General features: G+C 45.3%; 1 pseudogene; it reads right to left on the bottom strand.

The window, feature by feature from the left end:
- Positions 1–266: 266 nt before the first annotated feature.
- Positions 267–14,322, bottom strand: part of LOC116098495 — an 86,185-nt pseudogene continuing 72,129 nt past the window's right edge.

A 14,322-nucleotide genomic window follows, 5' to 3' on the forward strand; every position in this document is an offset into this window, starting at 1 on the left:
AAAGGCAGGTAGACTACTGCTGGTTTATTTGTGTTTAAAAGAACCATTTTGTATATGATAGTCCTTAAAATCTGTTCTGAACATTGTATAACGTTAGAAATACATAACTGGCCAGGCGGTGGTGGCACACACCTTTAATCCCAGATCTTGGGAGGCAGAGGCAGGTGGATTTCTGAGTTTGAGGCCAGCCTGGTCTACAGAGTGAGTTCCAGGACAGCCAGGGCTACACAGAGAAACCCTGTCTCGAAAAAACAATAAATCCATCCATCCATCCATCCATCCATCCATCCATCCATACATACATACATAACTGTCATTTTTATGGGGGTGGGGTGAGCCTGCCTCTGCATTCAGTGAGGTTATACCTAGACAAGCACTGCACAGAAGCTGCGAGGATGCTCCAACTGGGGCTTTGAGCTAAGTGTCAACACTCCAGATTTCTATTTGTTTTGATTTCTAAAATGTTTTTCTATGCGTGAATATTCTCCCTGCATGTTTTTGGAAGTCAGAGGGGGCATCAGGTCCCCTGGAACTTGAGTTAGGGATATCTGTGAGCATCCATGTGGGTGCCTAGAAGCAAATCTGGGTCCTCCCCGAGAGCAACACATACTACACGTGCTTTAATCATTGAACCAACTCTCCCATCTCTGGATTTATTTTTCTACTGCAAAGTTTGTAAAAGGAGAAACACGTGCATCTCTCATGTAACCAAACTAAGCCATCTAAAACTTATATCTAAAAGCAAGTTTTAAATGTTTAGGAGAAGTGATCTGCCCCTTTCAAAACCTTTCAAATGACCCAGATCTGAGAGATCATTACTGCACGATCACTTTGTAGCCCCACCGAGCTTGCACAAAGGACGGTATCAGGGTTTTATCAAGAAATCCTTTTCTCTATTACAGATCTCCTCCCTGAACCAAGTTCTAAGGGTGGGTACTTCCCAGTTCTTCAGTGCGCTATAAATGGCAAGTACGTCTGAGGAGCTTGGGCAGGAGACTTCAGTATACTGGTATAAAACACAGGCATAGGCTAGGAAAGCTTACTATGGTCCTGTAGGATAAATTCCAGAAGAGCAAAGCAATGCAGCACAGCATTTTGGCCAGCAGGTGTCTCTCTAGAGTGTCTGACACAAACCAAGAAGAGTATCAGGTGCAGGAGACCCCATCATCACTGATCCCTGAACCTGACCATTTACTCGGGTGGATTTTAAGGTCGGAGCACCACAATAATTATGTTTCCGAGAAACTGAACTTCTTAGTATAAAAATTATGGGAATTAATGCAGAAGTTGAATTTTCTTAAAATTATTTAATAGCAAGATCTTTGTGTGGGGCAATCGTGTTCTTGAACGTGCGTGCTGGGTGGAGGGCAGAGGTCAGGGCCAGGTGTCTTGCTCTGTCACCCATGGCCTTTTATTTACTTATTTATTTTGGAGACATGGTCTCTTACTGAACTTTGTGCTCAACTGACTTGGCTAGATTAGCTGGCCAGTGAACGCCAGGGATTCTCCTGTCTCCACCCCCATAGTGCTAGTGATGACAGGTACATGCTGCCTGCCATGCCTGGCTTTCCACATGAGGGCTGGATCCAAATTCAGGCCCTCAGGTTTACATAAGCGCCTTACTGACTGGGTTACCTCCTCTGCCCTGTTTAACAGTGTGATCTAACAGCGCAGAAGGATGTATCTTTCAAAATGGCAAAGTTCGATTCTTTGTCACAGTCAGGAAAGCAATGTCAAAGCTCAAACAGAGCTAAGCAGGATATGGCAAGTAGAAAAGAAGAGAGGTTGGTTATGGAGAGGAGAACGTATGGCACAAAGAATTAGCAGCTGAGCAGAGTTCAGTTCCCAGCATCCACATGGCAGCTTAGACTCACTCATATGTGACTTGACTTCCAGAGCAGTTGGCACTCTTATTTGGCTGCTGTGGGCATGGCACATTCACACTGTGTACATATATACATGCAGGCAAACACTAATACACATTAAATATATTTTTAAGAAAAATTAAGGCAAGTTCACAGGATTTTAGGGACAGTGCCCAGAGCACAAACTCAAGGGCAAGGAAGCGTGGGCCGCTGACACATCACGAAGGCCTCACAAGTCCGTCAGAGGACAAAGCTCTGGGATAGTCATGATCTACATTAAACAGAGACAGGGGAGTGTTCGCATCAAAGAGACAGGGAAGTGTTCACATCAAATAGATTAGATGGCCAGGCCTGGTGGCACACGCTTTTAATCCCAGTACAGGGAAGGTAAGGGCAGGCATATCTCTGTGAGTTTGAGGTTAACCTGGTCTACATTGTGAATTCTAAAGACATCCAGGGCTATGTAGAGAGACCCTGTCTCAAAACAAAGCAGAACAAACCAAACAGATAGGGCAGGCATAAATGTATGCAATGCTAGCAGGTATTTCCTCTGTGGGTCGGAGTCTCTCCACATGCTGAGCGCAGCTGTGCTGACAGGAATAGTCACACTAGCGCCTCCTAGGAGAAAAGCAACAGCACAGGTACTATCACCCCAAAACCCAAGCAGAAAACCCCAGCAGACACTGTTTAAGATAAGGCAGGTAACTTACCAAGCCACATCAGGGGACAGGAAGATACTACAAAGGCCATCCACAGGAAAGTCTACCACACTGGCTCCTTAACACCAAGTAAAGGGATGCTGGCATGTTGAAAGACAGAAACCAAGAAGGGAGAGACGTTGAAGATGAGGGGAATGGAGTTCAGAGCTTCATCAAGAGAGAGGACACACGAGACTGAGAAGAAATGCAGAACCAGAGAAGCGGGCAGAGTGAGGAGCGGATGCAGTTCTCACTCAAGCCGTAGGCAGGCGCAAGTCTCTTCACTGTCCACTCAGTGGCAAAGCCTCGGTGGGACCACAGACCTGGATGGTCAACAACTGGGACTGTCTCGTCTGAGGCACCTGCAGCCCGCTGAAGATGGGGTGCTGTTCTTAATGTCATCTTTATGGATAATTAACACCGAGCCCTAAGCTACCTTGGCGGCCACTTGCAAACAGAGCCATTCTCCATCTTCCCAAGTGATAAAAGTCTCAAAGATTTTCAGGGTTCTCCTAGATGACTCAGCAAGTAAAAAGTGCTTGCCACCAAGTCTGATGATACAAGGCTGATCCCTGGAGCTCACAGGGTAGAAACGGAGAACCAGCTCCCACAAATTGCCCTCCAACCCCCAACAAACACACTATTTACTATCCCCCTCCCCCTTTTAAAAAAAGGCTGGGCATGGTGATGTATGCCTGTCATCTCAGCACTCAGGAGGTAGAAGCAAGATGATCACAAGTTCCAGGCCAGTTTCAGCTACATAAAGAATATCAGAGGGGCTTCACTACACCAGACTTTGCCTTTGAAAGCTTAATAATTACTATTACTTGAAAATACTATGATTATTATTGCAATACCAACAAGTTTCAAAGAATCCCTTTAGTTTCAAAATTGAAACCGATTTTACATTCAAAGTTATTATAAATGGATGCTTTAAGGCAAAAACAAATTGGTGTGCCAAGAATAAAGTTTCTCAGATCCACTCAGGCTTGGTGAGGCTGCTCATTCACCCTTCCTTTTGGAACAGAGGGTGCGGCTTTGTGTGGCATTTTATATGTTTGTGACTGGTTCATATGGGGCTTAGGAACACTGCAAATCACTTAGAAAAGACCAAACACTGTCTCCCGTCACATTTGTCAGACAATCTAAGCACTTACAAATATTAACAGGACAAATGAATACACAACTGATTTCAGTTACCTCTTTGGTGGCTTACTGCGTTCCGTGAAGAGACCAGGTTGCTGTGATTTTTCTCTCTGGAAAAGAAGAGGACAGAACTGTTAGCAAGAGTTCACAAAGGCACACCCACATTTTTTATCATTATTAGTATTTTCCAAACTCAGGAGAACCAGAAAGGATTCGGTCAACCTTAACCCATCATTTCAGGCTGCCTAAGTTTACTGTGTTCGTAAAAAACAAAAACAAAAACAAAAACACATTTAAAAAGTCATTGCTCCATTCACTAGTAGGAAGGACTTGAAAAACAAGTATCTCCTGACTTCAAAACCAAGTATCTCCTGGCTTCAAAACTCTGTGACACTGGGAAGTGAGCTTAGCTAGGGTTCTCCTGACTCGGGATCCTTTGGTTGGATACTTTTTTTTCCCCAAGTATCCATGTTTAATATTATCAAGGTTTGAAGCTTGCATGCCACAGTGTATGTGTGGTGGTCAGAGGACAAAGTGCAGCAGTTGGTTCTTGGCTTCCACTAGGTGGGTCTTGGGGACTAAACTCAGATCGTCCTGCTTGGAAGATTTACTTAAAGATTCAACACAATATAACAGGAAGTGTTTGGGGTGTGGGGTACTGCTCAGGGAAGAGTCAAGAGACATTCACCCTGGGGGGGTTTATGACTGGTCAGGAAGCAGAGAAGCCTCTGTAAGGTTCCTCACAAGCCTTCTTGCCAGCCCTTCAGCTGTGCTGGGATCCTGTGCTCAGCGAATGGCTGCCAAGCGCTCCGCTATTCTCAACCCCACTGACTCCAAGGTTTTTTCTTACAAAGGTTCCCTGCGCGTCCATCATTCTCATTCCTGATTCATGCTAGGGCAGCTCCTAACACACTGATAAGGTCATAATGCCCGGGTAATGAAAAACAGGCTTGTCAGGAAACCAGCAACTCCATCTAGTTTGGTCAATGGTTCCTGTTCCATCAATAATAGCTGCATATTCTGAGAGCCAGTGAATCCTCGACACCATTTTCAGGGGGTCTGAAGATGAGAAGCCATCTACGGAGCTGTCTGGTGAGCTTGCTGGAGCCACAACCAGTGAGAGCCCCTCTAGCCCAGGCCACCCTACCCTTCTCCCTGGACAAATATGAACATCCCTTTAGCTCTATATGAACCTTCCGCACTTTCTTCCTCTCAATCTCTTACCTAGAATGCATCTTGAGGATGCTGTAAAACAGAAAACAGATGGTGGGTGCTTCAGTCCTCCTTACTTTTTTTTACCCTGGATGCCCTCTCTGATCAGGACCACAGCTGACACTCACCTGCTCTGGCCCTGCCCGCCCCCAACCCCGCCCCAGCCTGGCAGCTCTGACTCCTTAATCTCTCTCAGTAAGCCACAAGCCCTCCGAGGTGAACATGCTCATCCCAGGTTACTACAGGGCCTCAGTAGATCTGTTCTTGAATGAATGGTGGTATAGGGCTACTAGAACCCAATGTAGCACCAACCCAAACAGGGATGGATCTGTCAGGAAGACTGCATGGCTTCCCTGACAAGGGCTGACCTCCCTGTGCTGTCCTTTACTCTAAGGGAACCAGTAAGCAGATGGGCTCTGCCCACACTCATGTCTGCTGATTGCTGCTGTTGTTTCCAATACTTCCATGGCCAAAATGAACCTGGAATTTAAAAGAGAAAGGGCAGAAAGAGCTCCTCAGGACAACTGTGGGGCAATTTTGCATCACGGCTTCTGAAAGGTTACTAAGAAACACTGTCAACAAAAGGGAAAACACACATTTGGCCAAGGGAGTCCTCTGCTGGCACAATGCTGAAAAAACGCACTCAAGAGGCTGAGACTGCTTCTGGGTGCCACCACTGCTGAGGGGTTGGCCATGAGCTCCGAGGACCGGTGATGGCCTCTCTGCTGCCTTCCCTGTCTCCCCAGGGCACACAGGACCGCACAGTGGAGAATGCCAACCCCTGTGCTCTCGGCCCACTTGCCTCACAGATCAATAATTAGTTGCCATTTCTTAACTGGATGCCTAGTGTTTTACATGGCTCATCACTGTGGTTAATTTTTAAAGGCTGTTACCCTCACTTTAACAGTCTGTTCTTTTGTGTGAGAGGATTAAGAACAAAGCAGCAGAGAGACGTATGGACGGCACACCTGGTTCTGAATCCTTATCTAGACATGGGTTAGAGGGACAATTGCCTTCCTTCTTTGAACAGTGTGCATGTAAATAGGTCAGGCTCAGTTTTAGAGATGCACTGAAGGTACAATCTGCTCTGAGAGGAGGTGACATGAGCACCTGAGGAAACCATCACACACACTGGATGATAGTGAGTGTCATTTAGAAAAGTTAAGAGGAGATGGTGAATCTGGGGGTAGGATGAGCATCTAAACATAGTGGTTAAGGGACACTTTACTGAGAACCTGCCACATGATCCTGAAAAGGGCATTAAAGAAAGTCATGCATACATCTTGGGAGAGACATTTCTAGCCAGGAGAAGGACCTCACATTTTGGCAGGCTGAGTCTCTGGCTTTTATGCAGTAGCATAGAAAAGAGGTCCTCTGTGAAGACGCTGAGACCTGGCTGCTGTGTGGACATCACAGTGAAGGCAGGGGCGGGTGGAGAGCAGAGACTAGTTACAGGGCTTCTGGGACACTGAGAGAATGGAAAGTTGGTCTTTACAGTAGCCTGGGCTGTAAACAGAGGGGAATGCGCATCCAAAAGATGGATCCTTCCTGGGATACAGAGGAGATGCCCTGGGGATAACTCTAAGAGGCTCCTCAGAACCAATCATAGTGGTGTGAGTACCCTTATTGCTGCGGCTTATACACTACTTTGTCTCCAGTGTAACTCTCCTGGGAAGTGGCCTTGTCACAGGGCTCTCTTGTGCCCATTTTGTTCCACCCACAAGCCCCCTCCACAGACCAAATGCAGTGAATCAATTGTTATAACTGAAACATCCAAACTGTGAGCCAACATAAACCTATTCTGTTTGTTTATAAGTTCCTAATCTTGGATGTTTTCCTTTAGTGACAGATATAGATATGCAGTTAGCTAAGTAACACAATTGACTAGATGTGTTTTTGTATAAATTAATGTATCCACAACAAAAAACTGGGTTTTGATCTACTACAGAAGTAATCCATGATTATTCCTCACAGTGGAGAAGATCAAACAACAAAGTATTCTTATCTAAAGAAAAAAATCTGAGCACACACATACTCCTATACTGGTCACCCCTATGTATGTCTTATTTTCATTTGCTTTTAGTCCCTGGCTAAGGAGAAAGGCCCTTCTATATGTGTGTCCATAGCAGCCCATCAGTGTTTAAAACACAGCTCTCCACATGAAGTCTTGGCTGTGCCTGTAAGGTCACAAAGGAGGCCCTGAGAAACTGGATAAGGTGGTAGGGAGGACAACAGACAGGAAGAAATTCTTTAAAAGGTAAGTGTGGTTCTGGGAGCAGATCTGCTTCAGTCCCTTGGTGGCTGCCATGTGTCAGGTGCAGAAGCCCTGCCCTCCCCTCCCCCCAACACCTACACCTCAGTCCAGCCTAATGCCATTAGCTGGCCTGGTTTTAGCTACAGATAAAAGTATTTAGCTCTCAGAAGTGACACACTACACAGCTGGGATCTTGTGAGAGCATACTCTGACCCATGAGGTCCCTATGCAAATGATGTATTAGGAGGTTCTACATTTCATCTTTACTCACATCCTGGTCACCTTCCACAACCTACAGCATCTGCTTCTTAGTTTTCTTCTAAGGATAACAGCGTGCTGACAAGATACCTCAGCAAGTAGGGGTGCTGGCTGCAAGTCTGACTTCAGACCACCTGACTTCAACCCCTGGCTTCAGCATGATGGAAGAGAAGAACCAACTCCTGGAAGTTATCCTCAGGCATGCACTCATGCATACACGCACCCAAATTTTTCTTTAAAAGAGTAACATAGGTAACATTTTAAAAATCATTTATGGGCTAGAGAGATGGCTCAGCAGTTAAGAACACATACTTCTGAAGGTCCTGAGTTCAAATTCCAGCAGACACATGGTGGCTTACAACCATCCATAATGAAATCTGATGCCCTCTTCTGGTATATCTGACAGCTACAGTGTACTTATGTATAATAAATAAATCTTTGGAGAGTGAGCAGAGGTCCTAAATTCAATTCAGTAACCACATGATGGCTCATAACCATCTGTACAGCTACAGTGTACTCATATACATAAAATAAATAAGTCCTTAAAAAATCATTTATTTAGATTCAGAGAGACTATAGCAGCACACACAGGGCCTATTCAAGCCAGATGGGGTCCCCGAGGAGGAAGCAGCCACCAGCTCCCACCCAGCCCTAACCAAAAGCTGTCCCCAACTGACATCCTGTTCAAAGGGAGCATTAGTTTTCTACAAAGGAGCCTCACTTCAAGGTAGACCCCATGTCCGGCAGCAGATGGCCAAAACAAAATGAACTCAATGGTATTTTTGTAGACATTTTGTTTTATATTGCTTTGACCTTTTTTTCCCTTTCTTTATTTTTTTTGGGGGGAAGGAGTGGATTATTGGCCTTTTGCTTGTATATTTTGTTCAGATTTTGTTTTGAGACAGGGTCTTTTATCTTGTCTGATTTGGTACTTACTATGTAGACAAAGCTAGTCTCAAACTTACAAACCAGGCTCAAGAGATCCTCCCATCACTGCCTCCGAAGTACTGGGGTTAAAGGCTTGCACCCCCATGTAGCCTTCTGCGTATATGTTTTGGTTTCTGGGCTTTTAATGTTTTGGGTTTTACTTTTGTTTCTTTGCTGCTGCTGTTTTTGTTTCTCTGCTGTATGTGTGTATATGTATATATGATTGGGAGACTGGGGAGGACCTAGGAGGAGTTGGGGGAAGATAAATACAATCAGAAAAGTCGGAAATTTTTTTTTTTCAAAAATTAACTTTTTTTAGATAAAGGTCCTGTGAGAAAAGGCCCACTGTAAAATCCTTAGGTGACCAAAACATAATAGATAATTTCAAAGAAAGGAACAAAGTATTATGTTGAGGGCACATAGCGGGGAGAGATTCAGTCTGCATGGCTCTTATAGCTTAAAACCAAGTAGAGATAAGAGAGACCTGGTCTCAATAGAAACCAATTATTTTCATGGTAAGGTGCTTCCCTTACTGAAAACAACCTTGCTCACTCCTTCCTCTCCTGTATCAGGCATGACAAATGGGGAGGGATGGCTTTAGATCCCTCCCCAAGGTCAATTTCACAACTTTGTACGTCATAGGTACTATGCTTAGAATGCTCTTCCAGTTCCAGACCACCCCTTCAGACTGGAACACTGGGATGCACCCCAACCTCTTATGAAGTGAGTGCCCCCTGCCTCCACAGAGTGGGCAGCCTCCTCACAGCTCGGCACACACAGCACACCAGGCTGCTTCTACGTCTGTGTGATGCTACCTCTCGGATGCAAGCACCCAGCCCAGGTCTTGGAAAGGAAAACCGTGAGCCAGCCTCGGCGATGACCACTGTGATTCCAGCATCCACGCATTCACTGGACGAAAGGTTCCAAATGAACAAAGAGGTGAAGGGAGATGATGCTGAAGTTACCCCCTAACTAAAGGTGGCACTATAGAGTGCATGTAGGTACTGGGAGGAAGTTAGTCTGAATGTACTTAATTCTGCATACAAAGACATGAGTTCCTGTGGAAAGGCTTACTACTGTCAGTGAGTTACAACCTACTGGTATAGCTGATCCTTTAGGAGCAGTCCCAGTAACTTGCTTTTAATTAAGAATACATCATTTCATAGTATGAATAATGAAAAATCATTTGTAATTAGTGGGAAGCCTATAAAATGCACCTATAGCGCCCCCTCACGTTTGTAACAAGTCTCATTATAGCATACACAGGATGTCCACCCACAGAACAGACCTGCACAATTTTGCTGTCTTCAAAATTCTGATCTAGAGAAGATTTTAGCCCAGCATCACTAACTGAGTACAAAGGGAAACTTTATTTTACCATTTGGTCTCTTTTTTCTGATAGTTTAACACTACAGTCCATCGGTGTTTACAGGCTACTAATGACAATTCTCAGAATACAAAAGGTGTATATTATGTGGTCACTTCTATTAAGAGCTGTTCTCACAACTTTTCAGTTTAATGCAGGGCTTTCCAACATCCCATTAAATAAGAAATCTGGGAACCAAAGCAAGAACAGTAATTGCTATTTACAAGAACTTCTAACCCACACCAACATCCTCCCCACAAGTGCCACAAAGCCACACACCTGACAGCAGCGAGCTGGCTCTGCCCAGCAGGCACTGCCCAGCCGGCTCTGCCCAGTGGGAGCATATGGGCACCAGCACACCTTATCACCAGGCCTCCCTGTGCTTGTTTCCCATTTGCCAGTGTTAACCTTCTGGGTGGTATGGATCCTCTATGTTCCCCTTTCTCCTTCAGGCTGAGACCCTGGGTGGCAGAGTGGCCAACCCACAGAGGATGGTGGCTATCTGCATATGCACATCCAGCCCCTGGCTCCTCAGACAACCTTAGACTTTCTCCAGTACAATGGTACAGGCCAGGAGGTGGCAACAAAAAAACCTTGTTTTAGCAGTGAGACTTTTTTCTTAAAATATTTTCAAGGTGTATATACTTTAGAAGCGTCAGCACACGTTTCCTGACCTATCAATTTGCAATCAGATTTTAAACTTAACACATTTCTTCTTTCTAGCGAGAAAGAAATACCCTTGTCTAATGAAAAAGGATAAAAAGTGCAGCAACCAACCAAAAGTTAACAGGAATTTCTGGAGTTGCTCTCTTTCAAAGGTTGTTTGCAAAGCTGATCTAGCTTTCTTGTGTGTGTGTGTGTGTGTGTGTGTGTGTGTGTGCGCGTGTGCGAGTTTCCTTGTACACACACGTGTACATTTGTGCGCGTGAGTGTCTATTCTACCCAGCCCAGAAATAAAAGTCTTCACTCAGGTGAATGTCTGCTTCACAGTCATTGGGGAAGACCCCATAGTGTTTCCAACTATAAGGCAAACACCCTCCTGTGTGTTCTCTCTCTCTCTGACACACACACACACACACACACACACACACACACAGAGCCTGGTCACACTCACCATGTCCACAACTCACAGGGAGGTTGGTCAACCAAGGCCCAAAGGTGGCTAATACTAGGTGAAGCTTAGCTCTACCGTGGAGGCCTCTGGGCTGGCAGAGCCCTCTTCTCTCCCTATTCCCAGAGCAGCCACACAAGAGAGGACTGGCCGCTTAGCTCACTGCAGAGAACTGAACTCAGACAACAGGATTCGACAGGACACAGGCATGGGAGCCAGTAACTGAATACTATTTAACAGACTCCCTGGAGCATGATGAGAGATGCCTGGCCAACCAAAAAGGGAGTGGGCGAAAGGCTCTCGCCAGAGCCTGTGGTGCCTCCAGGCAAGAAGGCGAAATTCCAGAGCCATTTCAAGGCAGCCTTGCCACTTACGCAGGGTCCTTAGGAACCCCAAGGAGCCCTTTACCAGACATGGTGGTATTCTGTACGGAGCCCACATAGGCCTGGCAGAAACCTGCAAGACCCACACCCAGGTCAAACTCTGCAAAATAAACAAGGAAAGTGCTGGGAAATGTTAGAAGCTGATGTGTGAGATAAAAAAATATTTGTTTTTGGAATTGAGAATGAAAAGAAATAGCAAACAACTTAGGATGGTTCTTATGTATTGATTTACTAATCTAAATCACTGGCTCTGGGTTCAAGTCCCAGAACCACACCAAAAGGAAAAAAAGAACAAAACAAGGAGCCAGCCGGGAGCCTAGGCAGGGTGACAGCGGGGCAGTCTCTAGCCAGAACAGAGAGTTCACATGGGCCTGGGCGTGTGCTCGCTTCGCCCACCCACGGTTTCTGGGGCAAACAAATTCTTGGCTGAGCAGGTATGTGTGGGAGGCCTGATTATTTTCCAGCATTAGAACACTGCCCAGAACTACTTAATCAGGATTTTTTTCAAGGTCACATATTAAAAAAAACGATGTTACAGCCTTACAAAACAAACAACTCTGTGGAGTCCAGGGGCAGGATGGTAGGAGGCACAAGGAGGGGAAAGCTGGATTAGCCATTCTCATGTGATCTAGCTTCCTGTCCACTCAGAACAGAGGCAAGCATGCAAACAAACATTTTAAAAAGCAGTACCTAATCTCTCTCTCAATCTCTCTCTCTCTCAACCTTTCTCTCTCTCTCTCTGGAAGGTATAACTTAAAGTCTATGTGCTGATGTAACATGATCCTCATTTTGAGATGGGTCACACTACCGCCATCAACGTGGCTTTTGTACAGAGGGTAGTGACTCACCCAGGGACACAAAGCTGACCAGTACTAGGCTCTGAGTCCCCTCGGGCACTGCTATCCTGACTCTCATTAAGACAGACTGTAATAAGAGTCCCCTTCCAGATATAATACACCTCATTAATTTCCCCAGTGCCATCTCTAAGCAACTTTCCTTAGAGTATTATCATCAGAGCTGGTCTCTACCATGACATACAGAGAGGACAATGTCATCCCTGCTGCTTAAAATGCTTTGTTTGGGAGGGCGGGAAACATCCCAAGCCTTCACCCACCATTCACCCTCACTGCCTGATTAGAAGACACTCCAGTCAAAGCTTTGATCCTGTAACAGTAACAGCATACAAGCCTCTGAAAGGGCCTTGCGGTTACTGACTGCAGGGTGAGTAGTTGATATCTTTTAAATATACCTTGATGATAAGAACATCAGGTGGTTTCCAGGCATTCGGTTCACCTGTCCAGTTCTAGCTTGTTCCCTGGCGGGTGCCTGGACTCTCCAGGATCTAACACAGAAGTAGGCACTCTAGATTGTTCATGTGGGCAAACAGATGAATGAATGGATAAACAGAAGGCTATTAATCCTTAGATGCTGAGCTTAAGACAAACTTATGACGCACATAAGAATCAAAGGGGCAGCCAAGCTGAGCACACTTATCACTCTAAAGGTCTAGATCTGAACAAGGACAAAAATCAGTTGTGCAATAACTCTATAAAGACACCGCAGGAATTTCTAAATGGGTAATGGAGAGAGTAGTTAAGAAGAAGGGAGCTTATTAACAATGGATTCTATTTTAAAACACACAGCTGACATATTTAACAAAGGTCAGTAACTGAGTTAGTATGAGAGCTATACTATTCTCCTATGAAACCATACTCTCCCCAAAGGTGCCAAGCCTCAGGATGCCATTTTGTCTCCCTGATACTCATGCCCACACCTGGATCTTTGAGCCCACAAAGGCTTCTTTATACCTTCAGGAGACTTTCCTTGACATTCCAGACACTTTTCCTGCTTGTAGACAAAATCACATGGCTTGAGGCTGAAGAGATGGCTCAGCAGTTCATAGAACTAGCTGCTTTGTCAGAGGACCCAGGTTTGAGTCCCAGTACCCACATGGCAGCTCACAACTGTCTGGAGCTTTAGTTCCAGGGGACCTAACATCCTCACACAGGCATACATGTAGGCAAAACACCAATGTACATAAAATAAAAGTAAATAATACAAACTCACTTTCCAAACTAAACTGGAATTCACTTTCTCAGCTGTGCTATCTATCCATTCAAACATCATCCTTGTGTACAGGAAGAAAACCAAGTAGGCAGTAAGGACTGCTTTTAAAAAGATGCCCACAAAGTGTTCCCAAGATACCAAGACATCAGTTTCTCCCTCTCTCCTCTCTCCCTTCCCCCATCTAAAGTTTATCTGGGCAGGATATCTCTGTGTATCCTAGGCTATACTGGAACTAGCTCTGTAGACCAGGCTATCCTTGAACTCACAGAGATCTACCTGCCTCTGCCTCCCACATGCTGGGATTAGAGAGTGCACCACCCTACCTGGCAAGAAATTGGTTTCTAATGTCCAAATACATTCATTATTTTAAAGCTGTAGTATGAAAAATCCTGCAATGACTGATGTGTAAGAGTTCAAACTCAGAGGGTTATTATTATCCACCAATGTGTCAGGTGGCAGTCAGTCCATCCAGCGGCATCCAGGAGCATGCTGTGTGGCCTGGTACATGCAGGGGAACTCCTGCTGAGGATGACAGTAGTTGTTCTGTTTCGAGGACAGAGTCTCTTTCGCTCTGTTCCTCAGTCTGGCCTGGTACTCAATATGTGTTCCAGGTCTAAAACTGCTCTCAAATTGATGGCAAGCCTTCTACTCAAGTTTTCTGAGTGCTGGAATTACAGGCCTAACCAATCATACCTAGCTTAACTAGGAATCTGAAAACACTTGTGTCAGGTTCCACTTACCTGTGGTGTGTGTGTGGCCCACTGTCCTGAAATTACAAGAAGCTTACATATGACAAGCCATGCTGCGTGTGACCTCCCAAATGATGCCAAGTGAGGCCGGGACCTCTCTTAGGAACCACTGCACTGCTAAAGACCTTGGGATAGTGGCCTTATCTGGGGAGGATCAAATATCGATTGTAAGAATTAGACATTTCCTGTGTGTAGGTGTGATATGGAGCACCATCAACTCCTTCCTCAGTTGAGTTACCTGGTTATAGCTTGAAAACAAGCACTCCCTACATCTTAGATTGGATGG

The sequence above is a fragment of the Mastomys coucha genome, unplaced genomic scaffold (assembly GCF_008632895.1).
Source record: "Mastomys coucha isolate ucsf_1 unplaced genomic scaffold, UCSF_Mcou_1 pScaffold20, whole genome shotgun sequence".
Classification (NCBI taxonomy): domain Eukaryota; kingdom Metazoa; phylum Chordata; class Mammalia; order Rodentia; family Muridae; genus Mastomys; species Mastomys coucha.